Source organism: Heliconius melpomene, chromosome 6, assembly GCF_056956725.1.
Source record: "Heliconius melpomene rosina isolate 202511_hmr_F chromosome 6, ASM5695672v1, whole genome shotgun sequence".
Classification (NCBI taxonomy): domain Eukaryota; kingdom Metazoa; phylum Arthropoda; class Insecta; order Lepidoptera; family Nymphalidae; genus Heliconius; species Heliconius melpomene.
This window is the reverse complement of record NC_140394.1, coordinates 1,770,877-1,793,089: the sequence shown is the minus strand read 5'-3', so window position 1 is coordinate 1,793,089 and position 22,213 is coordinate 1,770,877. Positions and strand designations below refer to the sequence as shown.

The following is a 22,213-nucleotide window of genomic DNA, read 5'->3' as shown; positions in this document are numbered from 1 at the left end:
TATTTCGAACCGAATTCAAGACATCGTGTGAAGTGGCGGAACTTAACGCTGCAAATTTCCACGTTACTAAACTTTAAGACTTTTTAAATCATTATTTGTATTAGATACTTTTACGCTCACAGAATCAGGAAAAAAGCTACCTTGCAAATCTATCGGACTGGATGAGAACGAACCTACTTCAAAGATATTGGAAATCGTTATAAATATAAAAGGAAATTTCATTGTAATATAAAGACTCGTGTTTTTATAGCACAGTTGCGAAAAAACACCCTTACAGTTGAGTAGGTATAGATTCAAATCTCAGTTACAAAATTAGCATTTATTGTATCTATATTCTTTTCTTTTTCCTAGTTTGAATTATAAGTTCTCAGTTCTCAGTTCTCATTTCTCATTTCATAATTTTAGACCCACGGGGAGTACACTAAAGGTTTTAGTTTGGCGGCAAATTTCATATAAAAACCCATTTCATACAGCACAAACTCTCATATCTTTTATTTGAATTGTATTAGAAGCTTAATTTTTTTCATACTCTATGGGAGCAATCATTGCAATTTTGAAAAAGTAGACCTGATAGATGGAGAGACAAACAGACAGACGGGAAGACAATCACATAAGAAGATGATCCTATAAGGATAAGGAACTGCCCCTTTATTTTAAGGTATGGAATCCTAAAAACCTCTTTCACTTCCTCTCCCTTCTTCTGCTACACCGCATTATATTACCTGTCTGAATAAAAGTAACTTCATGGTTTCATATAGTTGAAGTATGTTTTAAAATGTACATTTCCAGTTACCGAACTTTCATCTACGCTCGCAGACTGTGAAAATAAAGTAAATTTTTGAAATATACTCCCGTTAAATCTTTTGGCAAAGCCAGATTTATCCCGTGTGGGTTGAAATTAACATAAAAAAATACTAAAATCTTTCACAGTTTGATCCACTTTATTTTAGCATTTTTTTTAAATTCACTTTTAGCTACTATAAATACGCTAAAGAAACAAATTTACGTAATTTAAACAAGTACACATCCTCCACTGGTATTAGTTTATTAACATTTTATTTTTAACTATACAAGTTACAAATCGATATTGAATTGAAAAGATTTATCCAAAATATAATGTGAAGCCAAAAAATGTGTAACTATAATAAACTTTTAAATAATTTATCCATACTTATACTATAAATTCGAAAGTAACTCTGTCTGTCTGTCTGTCTGTCTGTCTTTTACGCAATCAGGGCCAAACCGCTAATTTAATTGTGATAAAATACTCATATAGAGACTATAGATAAAATACTTGAGGGTTTCGGGAAAAGTATCCTATGTTCATAGGATACTTTTTTTCTCATATTTGTAATATTTTGGATATGTAGAAATATATTAAAATACTTATTAATTTGACATGCAATTTATTCGACCATGTTAATAACAACCATCGCTAAGCGACCATTGCTAAGCAACGATTTTCAAAGTTTGTATTAGAAAACATCACCCAAAATGAACTTGCTTAACGCATCTCTCTATTGAAAACTGAAAATAATTTCATAAACATATTAAATAAATATTTGTATAGTTCAAGCGGGCGTAGCCGCGACTGCGACCACTAGTTTATAATAATTTATTCCAATATATACTTAAGTCGATCCTATCATTCTCTCTACAAAAAAATGCCTTTCCGTATGAGGTAAAGACAATAAGGCATAACACCCTTCCCATACATATGTAAACGAGATATACATATTTACTTATCCTCACTGTGCGGATCTGTCAAATATAAAAAGAGAGCTAGTACGCGGATTATTCACCCATTTTTTTTGTATCCTTTTAAAATTTTTCTCTCTTGCGGTCAGAAACTAATTTGCATCGTTCCTGAAAGCTGGAGAGAACGTGGTCGGAATAACGTGGTAAGGCGTGGTTGTGACTTCAGAATATTTAGTTCAGTTTTATTTCCACGTATCGCATTTTGCAGGGTCAAAAATATATGTAATGTTAACAAAAATATTTTATAACTTTCTATTTTAGGTGGTCGTCGTGGTATAGATGGGAAACGTCTGATTGTAAACAAAACGATTCTGGGTTCAATCCTCGTCTGTGGTCATATATTGTTTTCTTACTCGGCGGTGTCAGTTCTACCTCTCGATATCGTATAGCATTACAAATTGTTGTTAGAAATGTTTGGACTCTATTAATAATGTACTTAAATAAAGAGTTTTTATCTATATAATCACATAAGTCTAGTTTTAAGTAATGTTTATATGAACATTTAAATTTATTAATAATAAAAAATAGATTATTAATAGACGTTTGTTTTAAAAGGTACAGACTATGAACCTGTAGTGTTATTTTTTTTTTCATTTCCACGCGTAGGAATTGAACCTTCAATCTGCCGCTTCTACAGTCGCACGCTCCACAAGTGGCCTAAATACTTTCTGATCTATAGTTTGTATTACTGAGATAGTAGCCTCTGAGGCCTCGTCGAAGTGTGGTTCGATTAAACTTTTCCTCACAAAATGTTTTCCAAGGTTTTAAATTGAAAACTATAAAATAAATGAATGCTATAATCAATTCCTTTTATATAAGAAGTGAAATTCCATTTCACATTTCCTTTTTGTTTTCCAAGAATTAATTGAACAATTGTACTATTTAACAAATAACAAATAAAATAATATGTAATTCTTTTTATGGAAATATTATTGTTTACCAAGTTAAACAAAAGAGATGGATGTCTCTTTTCTTTGTAATTCACAAAAGATTCGTGAAGAAGTAAAACAATTTCAATTAAAATATCGCTTCTCAATAGCTCATCGAAAATAAAGTAAAAAAGTCAACATCATTACGCGATGTAGTATAGTCTAGTTCTAGGCAGTGTGCCTTTGATACATGAATATTTTCATCTTCACGCAGTATCCCGCATGAAGCAGGATAGGCAGAGGCAGCCTAGTATGTTAAGATATTCCGCTCCCTAGTTTCTGTCTTTCTTTTTTTTCTTTTCTGGCTTCGCTTTACCTGGACATCAGAGTGAAGAAAAAAAAACATTAAATATTTTTTTTTTCAAATATTTTTAGCTGTTTCTTAACTAGTATTTCAATTTTAAAATATTAGTACGAATATAGAAGTAAAAAAATTAAATGAAAATCTAAATACAAATGGTAGTCTCCTGAGCCATAACGGTGTTATTTCGTAGACCAAATTACAAATTGAACTGCAATAGTTGCCAATAACGCTAATTGAAAATTCCTACATGTATGGGATTGGCATAAGTGAGGTCACGTGACGTGACTTTGCAATGAGAAGTGATATAGATTAAAATTTACACTAATATTTTGACACTATCGTAAAAGACTGCAGGTTCGATTCCCACTCGAAGAGACGTTCAAATAAAATAATGAAAGTATGTACTTAATATGTAAAGTCTCTACAACTAGATGAAAAGTGGAGGACGGAGTGTCTTAGTTCTAATTGTATCTATACAAATAAGATCATTTTTTTATTAAAACATTTCAATGTTATATAAAATTTTAAAGCATACACATTTAAAATAAATCTAAATAAAACTTATTTCTTCAGTCTTTGGTGTACTAAAATTTCCACCGTATGATGTGAACAGTGCTTTGTTAAACAATTTTCTGTAGCTCAGTGGTTCTGCGTACTGGCCTGGAAGAGGTCCCGAGGAGATGTCTTCCTTTAACAAACCAACAAAATCAATAATCTCGGATTTCAATATGTTAACAGATATAACGTTACCATTTTCTGTTTGAAAATGGATAAAATGTGAAATTAAACGTTTAAATGTTATGAAAAAGGAAATACTGACAATATAAAAGATTTAAAAGAAAAGACAGACACAATAGTGAACGATCAAGATGTAGAGAGAATGATTTTAAAAAAATTGTAATTCATACGTATATAACTAGCACATCATAGCTTCACGCTTTATCCCTAACGGGGTAGTTAGAGGGAACCGAGCGCCAAACGCTACGATCTCTACCTACGTCTTTCGCCTCGTCCACTGTCATCAACCTTGTCATACATGGCCTCCGAGGGGTCCACATGCTTTTTACGAAGGAAAGCCTCCAGTATGTTTAGTACCTACTGTGTTTTCAAAGGTAATGTAAGTGTTTTGGAAGGTAATATGAGGCCAAATTTGAAACTGATAAACACATTACCCTTTTTTCGTCATGGTGTTGGATAAAAAATCAATAATGCTTTTTACGACATTTTTCACTTGTCTTTTTACTACAATAAAGAAAAAACACAATAACATTATTTACTACGCAAAATAATTAAATTTCAAATTAAACAGACACTAAAATTATTATTATTTTCACGTAAATATTACAAAGTATTTTTCCAAGTATCCATTAAGATTTATAAAACAAAAATAATCAAATTGTAACAATATTTTTTCCTTATAATTAAAATACGGCTCGGAGAAAAATAAAAAATAAAATGAAGACATGCTCAATTTGTTCCATTGCCAATATTCTACTCAAAAGGAATCCCTAGGTAGTGTACCTAATAAAATTTCGCTAGAGGTACGTTACAAACGTGAAGCTAGTTCCTAAAAGACTGAAATAAAATATAAAGTGGGACTGAACTATTTATTTTAAACTAGATACGTTCGGAGGCTGTTCTAGTGCAGTGACTATAAACACGACTGTTGGGGGTTCGATTTTCACTTGGAAATTTGAATTGGTTAATATTTTAATTTCTTAGCTTTGTTAACAAGACAAAGTACAGCGTTGAGTTCCGCAACGTCTCGAAAAATGTGTAATGAATTATCTCAACATTAGGTTCCCCTTGCCTACCTTTCTTTATAAAGTATACAGCGTAAAGCTGAAAAAAGATACTTTGTAATGACCCAAAACTGGTCGTAGAGGACAGACGGGTATATTTCGCCTACCCTGCTGGTAGTGAAAAATATTAACAAACTTAAGCTTGTGCTATGCACTCATATGAATGTTTTCTTCATGAAACACCTCGAATTTTCACACTTCGTGTCAAATTTCATAACAGTAGAGTTGATTGACGCGGCGGATTTCATACAAAATACAATAAAGACGCCCGTATCTTTTGAATGCATTGAACTTAGATTTTTTTTTCTATGCTCTAAGGGATCGTAAACTATTATTTTTATATGAAATTAAAAAGCCTATATTGAACATTTTAACATAAACCGTCCCAAAAATGGATAAAAAATGAAGAAATTATTGTCTAATAGTCTAGACTTTCACATGCTAATCTGAAATGTGTAAAAAAATTATGCCTAAACTACTATTCAACAAGCTTTTCATTATGTTCAAAAATGTATAAAACCATCGCGCTACACTAAATACGGGCCTAACCGACCGCAACGTCTCAAAATAAAATGATCCCGTAAAATTTTATATATACAATCAAAATTGTCATATTATTTTGACCCTTAAGCTATTAAATATACGAAATCTTTTTCCTTAACATTTATTGCGGTTGAAACTAACTACAAGGACGCCATAGCCCCTTTGCACGATACTACAGTGGTAATCGATTTGACAAAGCCTTGATGGCTTAGAACGGATTAGGTAGTAGATCTGAGCTTAAATTGGCTACATTATATACTGTTAATGAGATATTAATACATCTATCATACATTAATTAGGCCGTTGTGGGGCAGTATGTGATGATTTTGGTATCCCTCGAAATAGCAGGTTAGGTAGAGGGAACCTGAGATTTTAGTGTAAGGACACTTCGTTCTTCTTTAAGATTCCATTTCCCACTTTCTAACGAATTCTTGAAGCAATGCGTATTGAGATAGATAGGTATATCTTTTTAAGGATCATCAAGTATTTAATATAATATACCTACTGTTAGAATATATTAAAATTTAGGACAATGCTTTGAATTTTGTATAAAAAAACACCATCCTTTTGGATATGGGCATTATTTCTTAGTATAGATTTGTTTGATTGAGTCACTTTGGGTATTTTAATTTTTGAATAGTTTTAAGTTAATGTACTTTAAACGTAAATTAATAAATCGTGAGCAAAAAGGCGTATATCTCTTCAAACTCCAAAAAGGCCAGTTATTACTGGCGTTTTTGAAGTGTAACAACACTACATAGGACATATTTTAAACAAAAACAAACGTAATAAAAACTTTTTTATTACAAACAATCTTCACGGATAATTTCTTCCTTTTTTATCTTTTTCTAAACTATACTCTGTATCCCGCACATGGCAGGGTAGTCAGAGAGAACCTAGTGTTAAGTTCCGCTCCCAACTTTCCGCCTTATTTTTGAGGCATTGTTTGTTCAATGGCGGAACTCAACGCCGCGTTTTGCCATTCATGAAGGTTATTAAAGGTTTCATATTTGAGTATTGGGTTAAATTTCTAACGATATATGCAAAATTGTTTAAGTGTCTGTTAAAAAAATCGGCAGATATAAATCATATCAAAATGATTCTTTTTGAAATGGATAAAGTACATTCCAACTTAGAGAATAACCTACATATTATCATCAAAATCAGTTGAGTACTCGTATATGCATAGGCGTTTATTTTTTTAACTACTGTCTTAATATTTAGCTTCTATATTAATAATTTTCCTTATATTTAATTTATGGAGGGTCACTGAAGCCTTGTAAAATGTATATTAAATATCCATTACGGCTAAAGTTTTAACGCAGGTGGGGTGTCACGAACAGGTGTCATCAATTTTATAAAATAATGTACACAAAAAATCTATATAAACAGTATTTTTTAGTTTTTAATACTAATTACACTCGCGCTTACATGCTATTATTTGGAACTAGTTTTCACATGCGACTTTGCTTCCATGGTCAAATGCAAGTAATATAATGATAATTATGTATGGTAATCCAAGTTTAACACACAACAAGGTAGGCAGATTGAACCTAGTATTAGGACATTCTGTTCTTCACAGTACCTACACCCAATTTAGCAAGAGGAAATGTTGCGTTTTGTCAGATTAACCAGAACAAGGAAAAGAAAATTCATTCTTTCGAATGGGAAAAGAGCTCTCTGTAGAATTTTGAAGTATTATGTGTTGAGCGGTGGAACTCAACGACGGGCTTTTGCCTTGGTGGGAAGAAGTGATATAGTGGATATATTAATAAATAATAACTAATTCCCTCGAATGGGTATTAAACCCGCATCCGCCGCGTTACAACCTCAAAATATACTCTTTTAATTATAGATTGGTATAGGTTTGAACCAATAAACCTAATATACGTCATGGCGGTCAAATGTATCTGATTGCATGCGTTTTTTTACGTGTGACATTTAGGTGCGATTGCACCTAAATGTCACTCGTGGGAGCCTCTATATCTAAAATATAGACTGTCCTCAGCCTGGTAGACGAAGTGTGACGCTGAACTGCGACTAGAATGGGTTTTCCTTCGAACTTGTAATAGTTGTTCGTCGAGTGATTATTCTTTTTAATTTTTTTGGAGTACGAAGCGAATTTTATATATTTTGGATAATTCTTATTAGGTTAATATTTTTATAATGTATTTCAATTTATTATGATATATGATATAATGTAGCGAAATATTTTTTAACATCTTTCAATGGTTCTCCATGCCCATAATATATAATCAAGCCAAAAATATAACACTATAAAATAATGGCACAGCCCGCCCTGGTCTCCCCCTTACACAGCTTACTTTAATTAATAGTCTTTAATAACAGCACTGGAATATTTAAGAAGATTTACTTTATCTATTTCAACAAACGACCCGATTATAAGCAGTCAAGGCTTTGTCAAACCTTTGTTCTCATTGAAGGGAACGACAATACATCATTTATTAAGGCTTTATATTTGCAACGGCTGCATTAGCTTTGTTAGAAACGAATGAGGATTAATTTAAAAAATAACTTATACTGTGGTAAGAATTAGTAATTTGTTTAATTAATTGATTGCAGTTAAATTTTCAATATGGTAATTAATTTAAATATGATAGTGTTAGAAATAGGAATACCTAAATCTACCCATTTTTTACACGAGTCCACTAACAATAGTTTATATCAGTATGGTTAATATTTCAATTGGTGGCTGTAAAATATTCATTTTTAATGTTTCTTTTTTTAGTTTTTTTGCAAGATAACTTACGGCGAAAGTTCAGTCATTCAGTTGAGGGTCTTTACACTAGGTTATTTTTGCCTATACTGCTATAAATGAAACTGCGTAAAACTTTTTTTTTCTAACTTCACGCTGTATCCCGCATTTAGCAGGGAAGGCAGATGCAACATGGGAACTTAGTGGGAACTAACTCCATCTTCTTTAAGACACATTCCGCCAACTTCACTTTCCACCGAATTCTTGAGAAATTGCGTGTTGAGTGGCGAAACTCAACGTTGCGCTTTTCCTCGGCAACAAAGCGAAGAATTGAAAATATAAATATAAATAAATATTCCATTTCCTCAGGTGGGGATCGAACCCACAACCTTCGCATTACAGTCACATACCTGTGCCACTGCGCTATGACGGCCTCTAGTCTAAATTATAATTATTATAAAAATATAAATTAGCAAAAAAAAAATAGAAAAACGTTCATTTTCTAAAACAACACGCGTATGAAAAGGCTAAAAAACTAGGCCAATAGTTGCCTGTAATAACTATTAACTGACTACGTCATAGGCAGTGCAGTCACTGAAGCCTTGTAAAATGTATATTAAATATCCATTACGGCTAAAGTTTTAACGCAGGTGGGGTGTCACGAACAGGTGTCATCAATTTTATAAAATAATGTACACAAAAAATCTATATAAACAGTATTTTTTAGTTTTTAATACTAATTACACTCGCGCTTACATGCTATTATTTGGAACTAGTTTTCACATGCGACTTTGCTTCCATGGTCAAATGCAAGTAATATAATGATAATTATGTATGGTAATCCAAGTTTAACACACAACAAGGTAGGCAGATTGAACCTAGTATTAGGACATTCTGTTCTTCACAGTACCTACACCCAATTTAGCAAGAGGAAATGTTGCGTTTTGTCAGATTAACCAGAACAAGGAAAAGAAAATTCATTCTTTCGAATGGGAAAAGAGCTCTCTGTAGAATTTTGAAGTATTATGTGTTGAGCGGTGGAACTCAACGACGGGCTTTTGCCTTGGTGGGAAGAAGTGATATAGTGGATATATTAATAAATAATAACTAATTCCCTCGAATGGGTATTAAACCCGCATCCGCCGCGTTACAACCTCAAAATATACTCTTTTAATTATAGATTGGTATAGGTTTGAACCAATAAACCTAATATACGTCATGGCGGTCAAATGTATCTGATTGCATGCGTTTTTTTACGTGTGACATTTAGGTGCGATTGCACCTAAATGTCACTCGTGGGAGCCTCTATATCTAAAATATAGACTGTCCTCAGCCTGGTAGACGAAGTGTGACGCTGAACTGCGACTAGAATGGGTTTTCCTTCGAACTTGTAATAGTTGTTCGTCGAGTGATTATTCTTTTTAATTTTTTTGGAGTACGAAGCGAATTTTATATATTTTGGATAATTCTTATTAGGTTAATATTTTTATAATGTATTTCAATTTATTATGATATATGATATAATGTAGCGAAATATTTTTTAACATCTTTCAATGGTTCTCCATGCCCATAATATATAATCAAGCCAAAAATATAACACTATAAAATAATGGCACAGCCCGCCCTGGTCTCCCCCTTACACAGCTTACTTTAATTAATAGTCTTTAATAACAGCACTGGAATATTTAAGAAGATTTACTTTATCTATTTCAACAAACGACCCGATTATAAGCAGTCAAGGCTTTGTCAAACCTTTGTTCTCATTGAAGGGAACGACAATACATCATTTATTAAGGCTTTATATTTGCAACGGCTGCATTAGCTTTGTTAGAAACGAATGAGGATTAATTTAAAAAATAACTTATACTGTGGTAAGAATTAGTAATTTGTTTAATTAATTGATTGCAGTTAAATTTTCAATATGGTAATTAATTTAAATATGATAGTGTTAGAAATAGGAATACCTAAATCTACCCATTTTTTACACGAGTCCACTAACAATAGTTTATATCAGTATGGTTAATATTTCAATTGGTGGCTGTAAAATATTCATTTTTAATGTTTCTTTTTTTAGTTTTTTTGCAAGATAACTTACGGCGAAAGTTCAGTCATTCAGTTGAGGGTCTTTACACTAGGTTATTTTTGCCTATACTGCTATAAATGAAACTGCGTAAAACTTTTTTTTTCTAACTTCACGCTGTATCCCGCATTTAGCAGGGAAGGCAGATGCAACATGGGAACTTAGTGGGAACTAACTCCATCTTCTTTAAGACACATTCCGCCAACTTCACTTTCCACCGAATTCTTGAGAAATTGCGTGTTGAGTGGCGAAACTCAACGTTGCGCTTTTCCTCGGCAACAAAGCGAAGAATTGAAAATATAAATATAAATAAATATTCCATTTCCTCAGGTGGGGATCGAACCCACAACCTTCGCATTACAGTCACATACCTGTGCCACTGCGCTATGACGGCCTCTAGTCTAAATTATAATTATTATAAAAATATAAATTAGCAAAAAAAAAATAGAAAAACGTTCATTTTCTAAAACAACACGCGTATGAAAAGGCTAAAAAACTAGGCCAATAGTTGCCTGTAATAACTATTAACTGACTACGTCATAGGCAGTGCAGCTTTGCTATTAGAGTATTAATATTGTAAAGAATTTTTTATTAGATGTTTAATTATACTTAGGTTTTAGTGGCACATAATAAATAATTAAAAAAATATATATTTATATTATTATTATCCTATCCTATATCTTATAAAACAAAGTCGCTTTTCGTGTCTGTCTGTTGTTTCTAACTCTTCTTCTTCTAAACCACCCAACGGATTTTATTGCGGTTTTCACCATTAGGACGAGTATTTTTCGTAGAAGGTTTATATATAGTTTATTATTTGTACATTCTTATGTAAATTAACATAAATACGAAAAATATGAATAAAGTCCTACCCGCTGAGACACTTTCGCGCATGCGCTGCTTTAATGGTAAGTACTACATGAAAAAAATGTACTGGAGTATTGTTCCTCTCAATGAGATCTACAAAAAAGTCCGCGAGAGCATATTTTTATCTTTTAAGGATAACGTGTAGTGGTCATATTTCTGTCTAAAAATAATAATTTCAATATATTTTTTATTGTGAGGGATATTTTTCCATAATGGTATTAATCCTTATCCTTTAAAATACTTTATTAATTTTCTACATTAAACGAAGATAAAATTTGCTTTTAACACAATTTCGAAATTGCGAATAGTTTAAGAGAAAAACGCATTTAATTGTTGACACATCACGTCGTTGACACTTCAGCAGTATCGACTCAAGTTTTACTTATCCCTTACTCTCAGCATATAAATAAGTATATTAGTTACGTTGGCCATTTAATGTAGATCAAAACTGTCTTTACTGTTTTTCATTTTAATAAATACTTTAGAAGTAGTTACAATATCAAAAAACGGGCGGCCCGTGTTTGATTCCCGGCCGATGCATTCTATTTAATTTTCCTCACAGGCAGCCACGTAGTGCTTGCTTTTCATCAGGGACAGAATACCCTCTTCAGCATTAACCACAAGCAAAAAAAAAAACCCGCCTGCCTTTATAGCAACGAAGATTTAGATGCGTTTGCACGTATTGGATACGTCGTAATTAGAGTTGAATGTACCTATTATTTCAGCGCGATATATTTTTTGTAGTAGTTATTAGTAGGTAGGCTTTTGTTTATAATTTCTTCCGTTTAAAAATAGTCATTTAACTATCTAAAAATAGTCATTTAAATATATTTTAATAAGTACTTGAAAAGATTAGTAGCACAGATTTAAAATTACGGTACCTACTAAAAAATCCTTGCTGTGTAAAACAATTGGAAAATCCTTATTGAAACTACGAAAATGCGGGTTGCATTAGGGTTTAATTAATTTTCACATTATATTAAGTGCTTTGCAAACATACATTATATGAATAATCCAGTAGTAAAAGCGGGCGAAGCCGCAAGGGGGTCGCTAGTTAAAACTAAACTATTATTAAGACACCCCGATCCCTACTTTGTACCAAGATTGTACTTTGTGGAAACATAAATTTAAATAAATATATCATTCCGCGAATGGGGATCGAACCCACAACCAGTAGCGTTTACAAGCACACTTGCCCTCTCGTATAGAAATGTAGAGAACCTAGTCTTTCCAATCTCCACTAAATTTTCAGACATAGCGTGCTGAGTGGGGGAACTCTTTTTACCAGAGCAAAGATGTAAAAGAAATTAATTTCCCCCTAATGGGAATCGAATCGAGAATCATGGCATTTATAGTAATATTCTGTCCCACTGCTCCACGAGGCCGCCGATTGCACGAAGTTATAGATTACAATCTACGTCAGAGTAAATATCGATTTCTTCCACTACTCAAACCATAACATTAGAAGGAATTATAAGAAAAAAAGATTCGAAGAGTCCTTTCTTTCAAAACTTTACGAAAGCTTTTACATTATAGTTTAAAAACATAAAGAAAGTTGACACTTCAAGCACTTAACTAAGTAATTAAGTTCATTCGATATTTAAATTGTTTATCTTTTTACCTTGCAGTGGAAATACAAACATAAGTTATATTGGTAATGGTTTCTATTGATTTAGGAAGAGGTAACATGACATGTATATGTACGTTTGACTTGTAGAATACATTCTTGTTTTTTTGTGTGCAATTTTTTTAGGCTTACTTTTTATGCCTTATATGTATAAGGGTAAGCAGGGAGTGTTAAGGCACTCCGTTCTTCATTTTCCGCTTGAATTTTAAATATTGCGTGTTGAATTATGAAATTCAACTCATTGTATTCATGTGAAGTGTAGCGAAATTCATGCGAAGACAGAGGGAACCTAGTGTTAAAAACTCCGTTCAACACTTTCCGGTTTTTTTTTTAATAATAATTAATAATCACAACGATGTATCTTAACACTGGGTTCCCTCGGCCTACCTTGCTGTGTGCGGGATACAGCGTGAAAGCTTATTTCATTCAAAATAATAGTTTCTGAAATTAGTGACTACAACGAAACGAACTGTTTAGCTTTTTAATATTTGTAAATATAGAAGTACAGATTTTATTGTACAACTAACTCAAATGCAAAGATATACTCGTACTTCAAGCATGCCCCTCTCAACACAAATTGCCTCTCTTACCCTGATCGTAGCTAATCTTATCGCTACGAAAGCGAGATTATGAAATGACATTCAACTTATTAATATTAGTTTCTAATTAAAATTGTAATTTCCTTAGAATTATCAATAGAAGATCAATACGGTTATTTGATTTGCAAGAGCGGGAGATGAAAATAATTTATTTCCTCAAGTTGAGATAGAAGCCGCAATCACTCTCCAGAATTCAGCGGAAAATGTGGAATATAAGTGCCTTACTAAGAACAGAGTGTATTGGCGCTAGGTTCCAAGGTTCTACCCTGCTATACGTGAAGCTAAAAAATACATCTAGAAATATATATGACGGCGCGCTGCTATGTATTAGTTTTAATTATAATTTCGCAATTATTGCATTTTGATTTTAATTGATTTATGGAATGGATTATATTAGAAGAATATTTAAAATGGAGCGGGTAACCCCGAATAGGGTAGTAGGTGTAGCCACGAGTTATAGCAGACGTCATTGGTTGACAGCTATGGCGTGAGATGTTCACCAATTAACCTATTGGCTCCTAATCTATTGTAATTTTGCTAATCTTGTGAGATTTATTGTAAAACTGTTATGTAAACGAGTAATAAGACATTGTGGAATATAAGTGTGATTTTTATTTAAACATCTCTGTTGCTACAACGCCCACAAATGAATGGTAACAGCCAAGACCGCTTTGAGGCCCCTTTTGATGCTTCTACATATATATAATAACTTTAATATGTTTATATTCATAAGAATATTTTACTCTAACAATATTATAATTAAAATTACTTCTACCATAAAGTTACTACGAAGTGTTTCAAAGTACTTTAGAGATATAAGTTAATAAATAGCATACCTAGAGAGTTATTAGGTCAATCGGTATTCTAGCAAACTTGCGAACGAGATAATGGTGTCATATGATTTTGTAGGGAATGTATTCAAATAAATAGAATTTACATTTTAAAGATTAAAATTAATCTTGGTGGCCGTCGTGGCGCAGTGACACAAGCGTGCGACTGTTAACGCGATGGCTGTGAGTTCGATTCACGCTTGAGGGATTGAAATTTTTAATATTTTCATTTCTTTACTCTGGTAACCAGTCAAAGCGTCGCAATGAGTGAAGAGTGGACAGTTGAGATCGGAAATATCTATATAGGGAACGAAGTACGTTTTTAAGCTTGAGAGAATTAATTATTTTTAAAATGTGGCGTTGAGTTACGCCAACACGCAATATTTCTTATGCAGGCGGAAAGAGGAGTATTAAATGTCTTAACTCTCTGTCTACCCTGCTATACGTTAGATACCCTGGAAGTGAAAAAAACATTCCTATTTAATTAGTTAATAACTTTTAAATTTGAGGTCATGTTTTCATTTCTTTTTATCATAAGGTGTTTATTTGATAAATTATACAAAAACAAAATATAATAATCCCACTAAAGCCTTTCGAAGATAAAATAAGAATATAACGTAGGTGACTTAAGCACTAAGCACAATGACTGTGCAGAGAATCCTTTTAAAAACGAATATTTACTTATTTTGCATTGTGGTATTTTTTCTACTTAAATTTTGATAATTTATAATGATCTCTACTATTATATTATAGCCGATATTGAGGTAAAGTAAGGGCCATCATATAATATACGTGCTATAGCGAACGTAAACACACAATGCCTACAAAATTCGGTGGAAAATGGAGAACGGAATTCTTTTAACACTAGGTTCCTTCTGACTACCCTGCTATGTGCGGGATACAGCGCGAAGATAAAAAAATATTGTGTATCTTTACATGTTAAAAAGATCATATTAAAAAGTTAGTAAATGATTGTTCATAATTATTGGATTTAATCAAATAAACTACTAATACCCTTTGATATCCAATCTGAGCTTAATAGCTTTGGTCCTTCCGGTCTCGCTTAGTTTATTGAATTTAGTTCTACAGTTCCAATTTAATGACGCATTGTTTTACATGTTATATAATTAAAAATTATAGTACTAATAATAAACTGATTATACTTAATATGAATATTTTGTATAATTCTATTCTAAATTTCTATTCTACTATAGCAAATTTTCATTTGTAAACACAAACAAAGCCGCAGTTAAGTGCTAGTTTGAATATTCGATTAAATCAAGGTCAAACAATGTTTCTCGACACTCGTCAGTGGCATTAGATAATCGTTTATTTTTAGTATGTGTATTATTATATTCTAGCGTCTCATCCCTTACTATGTATACACATACTCATATATTATAGTACTAATAATAAACTGATTATAATACGAATAATTTATTTTTCTATTCTATTTGTCTGTTCTATTGTTCACAAATAAAATCAAATAATGATAGGAAGCTTAAATAATAATAATAATATCACAATTTAAACGGAAGATATAAAATTATAAAAAACATTATCTAATATTTACATGAGTGCATTGGAAAAGCTATGTCCAGCAGTGGACGAGGACAAGCTGATGATGATGATGATGATTTCATGATATGATTTATTAATTCATTTATGTTAAAAATAAAAAAATCAATCTGTCCTAATATACGCGGGTTAAGCTAAAAAAAACTTACCATTATAAAATATCAACATTTCAATTCCGGAACACTTTTGAACTCGAACAATCAAATGTAAACAACTAAAAAACTTTGGTTCCCTTTTAAAAGTTTCGCTAACGAGTCAGTTTTCCTTTTGGCCTCATTTAACTATATCATATAACAAGATCCAGTTACTTCAGTAAACTTCTGAATCTTTCTTAACTTTCATTATTGAGCCTACACAAACAGATAGTACGTATAGAAGTAAGAATTTATTATTATGAACATTATGCCTTCACTCGAGGGAAATAATTCTTTTCATTACGCCACTCTAGCAAGACAAATTAGGGCGTTGAGTTTCGCCACTCAACACACAAACATCATTATAAAACCAATTTCTTTTGCACAGAAATACGCTTAAATTTAATACGTGTATCACACACACACAAACATACATAATGCAACACATATGGCACGTTATTAAAACAATACTGGGGATATCAAAAAACAGTTTCACTCTGTATCCCGCATATGACAGAGTAGACAAAGGAACCTTGTGAACCTATTGTTAAGATACTCCGTTCACAGCTCAATTTTCGAGATATTGAGTGACGCTAAATGCTGTGCTTTATTTTGTTTCCAGAGCGAGAAAATGAAAATTACTTATTTCTCTGAGTAGGATTTGAACACACAACCGTTGTCTTTACAGTCCTACACTGTGCAGCTGCACCATAACGGCATCAGCCTCAAGGAATTTATGTTTACAAATGAAACATAAATTCCTTGAGGCTAAAACATAAATATAAATAGAAAAATAAACAAAATTTCACTTTTCGTAATTATTTCTTACGAATAATATCCATTATAAAATCTTGAATCGTACTCGAATTACTCAAAAATATTTAATAAAAATTCAAGTGGCCCTCAGTTTGCTTGATAAAAAGTGAAAGTCCCTTTATTACACGTTAATTTTAAAACGAAACTAAAACAAAATGTAATTAGATAATATTCTGAAGTAAAATTACCTTTTTTGAAACGTAAATTCTCACTAGCCCCTTGTGGCGCAAAGGAAAAGAGTGTGAATTTAACTGTGGTGGTTGTTAATTCAATTTTCCCTGGCAGAATAATAATATATTTTTTATATTTACGTCGTATAACGCATAAAGCAGTATATTCAGAAAAAACCTAGTATTAAGACAATTCGTTCACTATTTTTTGTCCAATTTCGAATCGATCCCGCCAGACACTGTGCCACTAAGATACGTAGTGATTTAATACTAAGTTTCTAGTACTCTCTGCCTACCCTGCTACGTGAAAAAAACAACTTTTGACATAGCTTCCTCCAATAACTCTACGTTAGACAAAAAGTGGAAAACAGAGAATCGTAGCACAGTATTTTTTCTTTATATACTGTCTATGCAGAAAATGTGTATAGCTAAAATAAATAAAGCTACACAAAATAATACAATCAACTTGTTATATCTATACTTCTATACTAATATAATAAAGCGGAAGAGTTTGTTTGTTTGTTTGTTTGTTTGTTTGTTTGTTTGTTTGTTTGAACGCTAAGATCTCTGGATCTACTGGTCCGATTTTCATTGTTTTTGTTTTGTATGAAAGCTGCATTCTTCAGAAGTGCTATAGGCTATATAACATTACATTACACATATATACTAATATATTTTAAAGTACTTTCTAATTTGACATGCAATTTATTCTGCCATGTTAATAACAACCGTCACGTCGCTACGCAACCGTTACCGCAACATTTTGATATTCATCCTTATGAAAATAAATATAAGAGTCACTTTTAGCATTTCATCTTGATGGAAATTATAGTTTACTGTATAACATTCTAATAAATAATTAAGGAGATGTCACTGATTCCAAATGACCTAACCTACGGGCGGCACAGTATGACCGACGCGAACGGGCAGATGACGTTGACGGTTTTATAAATTTTCATACATTTTCGAACTATTGTAAATGTTTATGTAATTATTTGCTGTTTATAATTAATTTAAGCTACACTTTGGTTCTCTTCTTATTTTATTTGATATTGCCCGCTAAAATTATCCTGCTTAATAGAGAGAAATGTTTAGTTATTTCGTAGAGTCGATATCTATGTACGCACGCACGGAAAACTTTAGGTACTTTTTCTAATATTAAGAATATCTATCCTTTAGTTACTTTTAATCCTTTTGTTGGTTAATTTCAATAACTCAGATAATTTTTTCTAATAATGTGTATCTACTTATTATTCTTTTTGATTGTTTAAGCTTATATTTTCTTACTAATTCTATTGAAAATTGAAAATAATTTAATGATTATATTTAATAAATATTCTTATAGTTGAAGCAGGCGTAGCCGCGTCCGGGTCCACTAGTTTGGTTATATACATGATGTCGCGTTCGCACGTCCTAACACAATTTTGTCGGTTCCAATAATCAAACGTGCTCTGACTGTCCAAGCATTTTATTCGTTTGCTACTAAGACTACTTCAATATTTTCACGCTGTATCGCTTATCGAACGTTGGCGCAACTCAACACCGCTCTGTGTCGACCAGAGCGGTGTTGAGTTGCGCAGGTAAATGAAATTGTAAGTGAGAATTGAACACGTAACCACCCTGTTTACAGATATATGTTTTTATACTGCACCACTACGGTCTCTCACGACAAATACTACAAGCGTTAACTTCCGCGAGTCAACACAGAAAAGTGAATTTAAAAGTGTATATTAACAGGATATAAAATGAAAGTAAATATATACACTTTAATTAAAATTATCGCGAAAAATACGTAGCAGTTTCCTCCACAAAGAGCCTACCTCTTAAAGTTCTTTATAAACTCGCTGTATTCTACTTTCTCGATTTATTACTGCAGTTTTTAATGCTTGGCTTTGAATAAGCTCAAAAGTAAAAAGAATGCATCGCGGAATCTAGTTAAACGGATTTTAATTAGGCGAAAGCTGTATATTGTTTTTTTTTTTTTATATGTATACCTACTGGTATATCGACGATACGTATGTACGTTGAAAAATGCTTAATTTTGAGTAGTTGTATGTTAAAGTTTCAACTTGATACTAAATTTTTCCGAATAAAAATGTAATCAAATCAAAATTACATATAATGTTACCTAGAAATCAGCAATAGTAGACCTTAAAGTCTTTTGGCATAAACGTAAAAATTAATGTATATGTGCATTTTTTTTGGCAGAAAGAACCAAGGGGACCTAATGTTAAAACACTCCGTTCCCATTAATTCACTTCTGTTCTCCACTTTCCTCCGAATTGTCGAGACATTGAGTGTTCAGTAGCGGAACTCTTGCTACCCCCCTGCTCACACCCGCGCCACGACGTTCCTCAATATATGTGAAATATGTAAAAAATCTATAGTATAGGTACTAGTGGACCCGGACGCGGCTACGCCCGCTTGAATTATACGAATATTTATTAAATATATTTATGGGTGACGTTTTCTAACAACAAACTTTGCAAATCATTGCTTAGCAACGACGGTTGTTATTAACATGGCGGAATAAATTGCATGTCAAATTAATAAGTATTTTAATACATTGATATATATCGAAAATATTACAAATATGAGAAAAAAGTATCCTATGTTCATCCCGAGACCCTCAAGTATCTCTATATGAGTATTTTATCACAATTAAGTTAGCGGTTTGGCCCTCATTGCGTAAAAGACAGACAGACAGACAGACAGACAGACAGAGTTACTTTCGAATTTATAATATAGGTATAGAAGGGATGGATAAATCTTTTCCATACTACTGACAGATTGAAAGACAACTGAAGACTACTCGATACAAAGTCGAAATTGGGCATGTAGGTTGGTTAGGGACTGTAGGGGATGGTTTCTCCAAATTCCGATGGGATTATGAACCCCAGTATTTTCTGTTTTAGGTCCTAAAGTTCACATTAGCAAAGTTGTGAGCAAGGTCCAGTACGGATAGTAAATAAATTACAATATTTTTTGTAAGCTGTAATATGAAAAACATAATATATTTAACAAAACCATAAAATAGATACTTAAAATAAATTAAATTGTGCAAAAAATTAAATCATTATTAGCCGTCAGTATAATTAGATGTCTCGGGTAACGTTATAATGAAATGGAAATGGCTGTAATTAAGCTATTGAGTTAATTTTCATCTATTTTAATGAGGGTCTAACAAAAAAGTTTTTCTACTTAGAAACAGGATACAGGTAATATTTTATCATTATCTAATGTTGTTGATGATTATAATAAGTAAAATACAGTCGAATTGATAACCTCCTTTTCTTACAGAAGTCGGTTAAAAAATATTGCAGATTTAATGTCTTGAAACGTTGGTGGGACATTCCAATCCTGCTATTTTTTTAGGTTCACGTTGTGTCCCGCAGGTAGGGTAGGCAGAGGGAACTTAGTTTTCAGACATTCGATACAATTTTTTAGACACGGCGTGTTGGGCGATGGAACTCAACGCAGTGCTTTGCCTAGTTACCAAATCGAGATCGAGATCTTTTTATTTTTGGTAAGCAATAAATTATAAGCAAAAAATCATTTTTAGAAAAAGCTTTTATTTAAACGCTTTAAAAAGGAGAAAATAAAATTTGTCTTTTAAATTTTAACTATCAACTCATAACCTCATTGTACACAATTTATATGATCATAAAAGCTTGTCGCGCGATTTACTTGTGTAACTAAACTAGTGCTAATTTAATTATGTAGAATCTGCTAAGGTTCAATTTTTAAAGTTTCAATTTAATTAAATATTGATTAACGCGACAAGCTTTTATGATCATATAAATTGTGTACAATGAGGTTATGAGTTGATAGTTAAAATTTAAAAGACAAATTTTATTTTCTCCTTTTTAAAGCGTTTAAATAAAAGCTTTTTCTAAAAATGATTTTTTGCTTATAATTTATTTTTTACTTTTTAGTTACCACTGGCTAGGTTTCTCACACTAGAGACATGTACCACGATTCCGCTTCTATGGTTAGGAATGCTGTTGGCGGCACTAGACCCTTCCCGATTACAGTGGGGGTTCACCAGGGCTCGACTATTAGTCCGTTCTTATTCAATGTAGTGCAGCCTCCATGGCTGATGATGTATGCCGACGACATAGCACTTATTGACGAGAACCGACTGACGCTGGAGCGTAAAGTGAACCTCTGGAAGGGTACGCTTGAGAACGGCGGTCTTAAACTAAATGTGTCGAAGACCGAGTACATGGCCTGTAGGAGCCCGGACTCGAGCACGATCCTTATAGGTCCTGAGCCAGCCGTTAAGTCAGAAAAGTTCAGGTACCTTGGATCCGTTATGCACGAGTCTGGAGGCATCGATCACGATGTCCATGGCCGGATAAGTGCTGCCTGGGCCAAATGGCGGGAGGTCACTGGTGTGGTCTGTGACCAAAGAAAACCGCCAAGCTCAAGGAACTGATAATCAAGAGCATCATACGACCGGTTCTTTTATACGGCAGCGAATGTTGGCCAGCACTGTCTCGGCACAATCAGGAGCTTCACGTCACGGAAATGAAGATGCTGAGGTGGATGTGCAGCATAACGTAGTCTGACCGCATACGCAACACATTCGTTCGAGGTAGTCTTGGGGTCCGTGACGTAGCGGATAAGCTCCAAGAGCGCCGCCTGAAATGGTTTGGCCACGTTACGTGCCGGCCTAAGAACTATGTCGGATGCAAGTGCCTTGCTATATCAGTTCCTGGAGTGATACCTCCTGGACGCCCAAGGAAGCGCTGGTTGGATGTCGTGATGCTGGATATGAGAGCCAATAGTCTAACCACCGAGGACGCAAAAGTTGAGCAGGAAAGCAGACCCTGGCAATAGCCGGGATTAATGCCAGGAGGAAGAAGATTTCTCACACTAGATGTCATATTATTTTTCTAATTATTCTCGGCAAGCCCTTTCATTTGATACCCGTATTGCAGATGTGCATAAATAATAACTATTCCGCCATCTTAGATGTTCCGCCATATTGGATTTAGAAAAACGTCACATTTTTCGAGTTACTCTCAACGAGCCCTTTCAATAGATATTCATATTGTAGAAGTAGACTAAAATTAACTATTCGGCTATCTTGTATGGTCCGCCATATTGGATTTAGAATGACGTTAGATTATTTTTCGAGTTGCTCTCAATGAACCCTTTCATTTGATATCCATATTGCAGAATTGCAAAAATAATAACTATTCGTTCATCTTGGATGGTCCCCCATATTGGATTTAGAATGACGTCACATCATTTCCCACGTTGCTCTTAAGAAGCCCTTTCATTTGATTCCCATATTATAGAAGTGCATTAAATATAACTATTTCGCCATCTTGGATGGTCCGCCTTATTAGATTTAGAATGATGTCACACCATTTTTCAAGTTGCTCTTAAGAAGCCCTTACATTTGATACCCGTAATGTACAAGTGCATCAAAAATAACTATTCTGTTACTTT

General features: G+C 33.0%; 1 protein-coding gene across 2 annotated transcripts in view; it reads right to left on the bottom strand.

Annotated features, from left to right (window-relative positions):
• mAChR-B (muscarinic acetylcholine receptor) overlaps positions 1–22,213 on the bottom strand; it is a 43,647-nt gene that overhangs the window by 19,179 nt on the left and 2,255 nt on the right. The window lies entirely within an intron of this gene.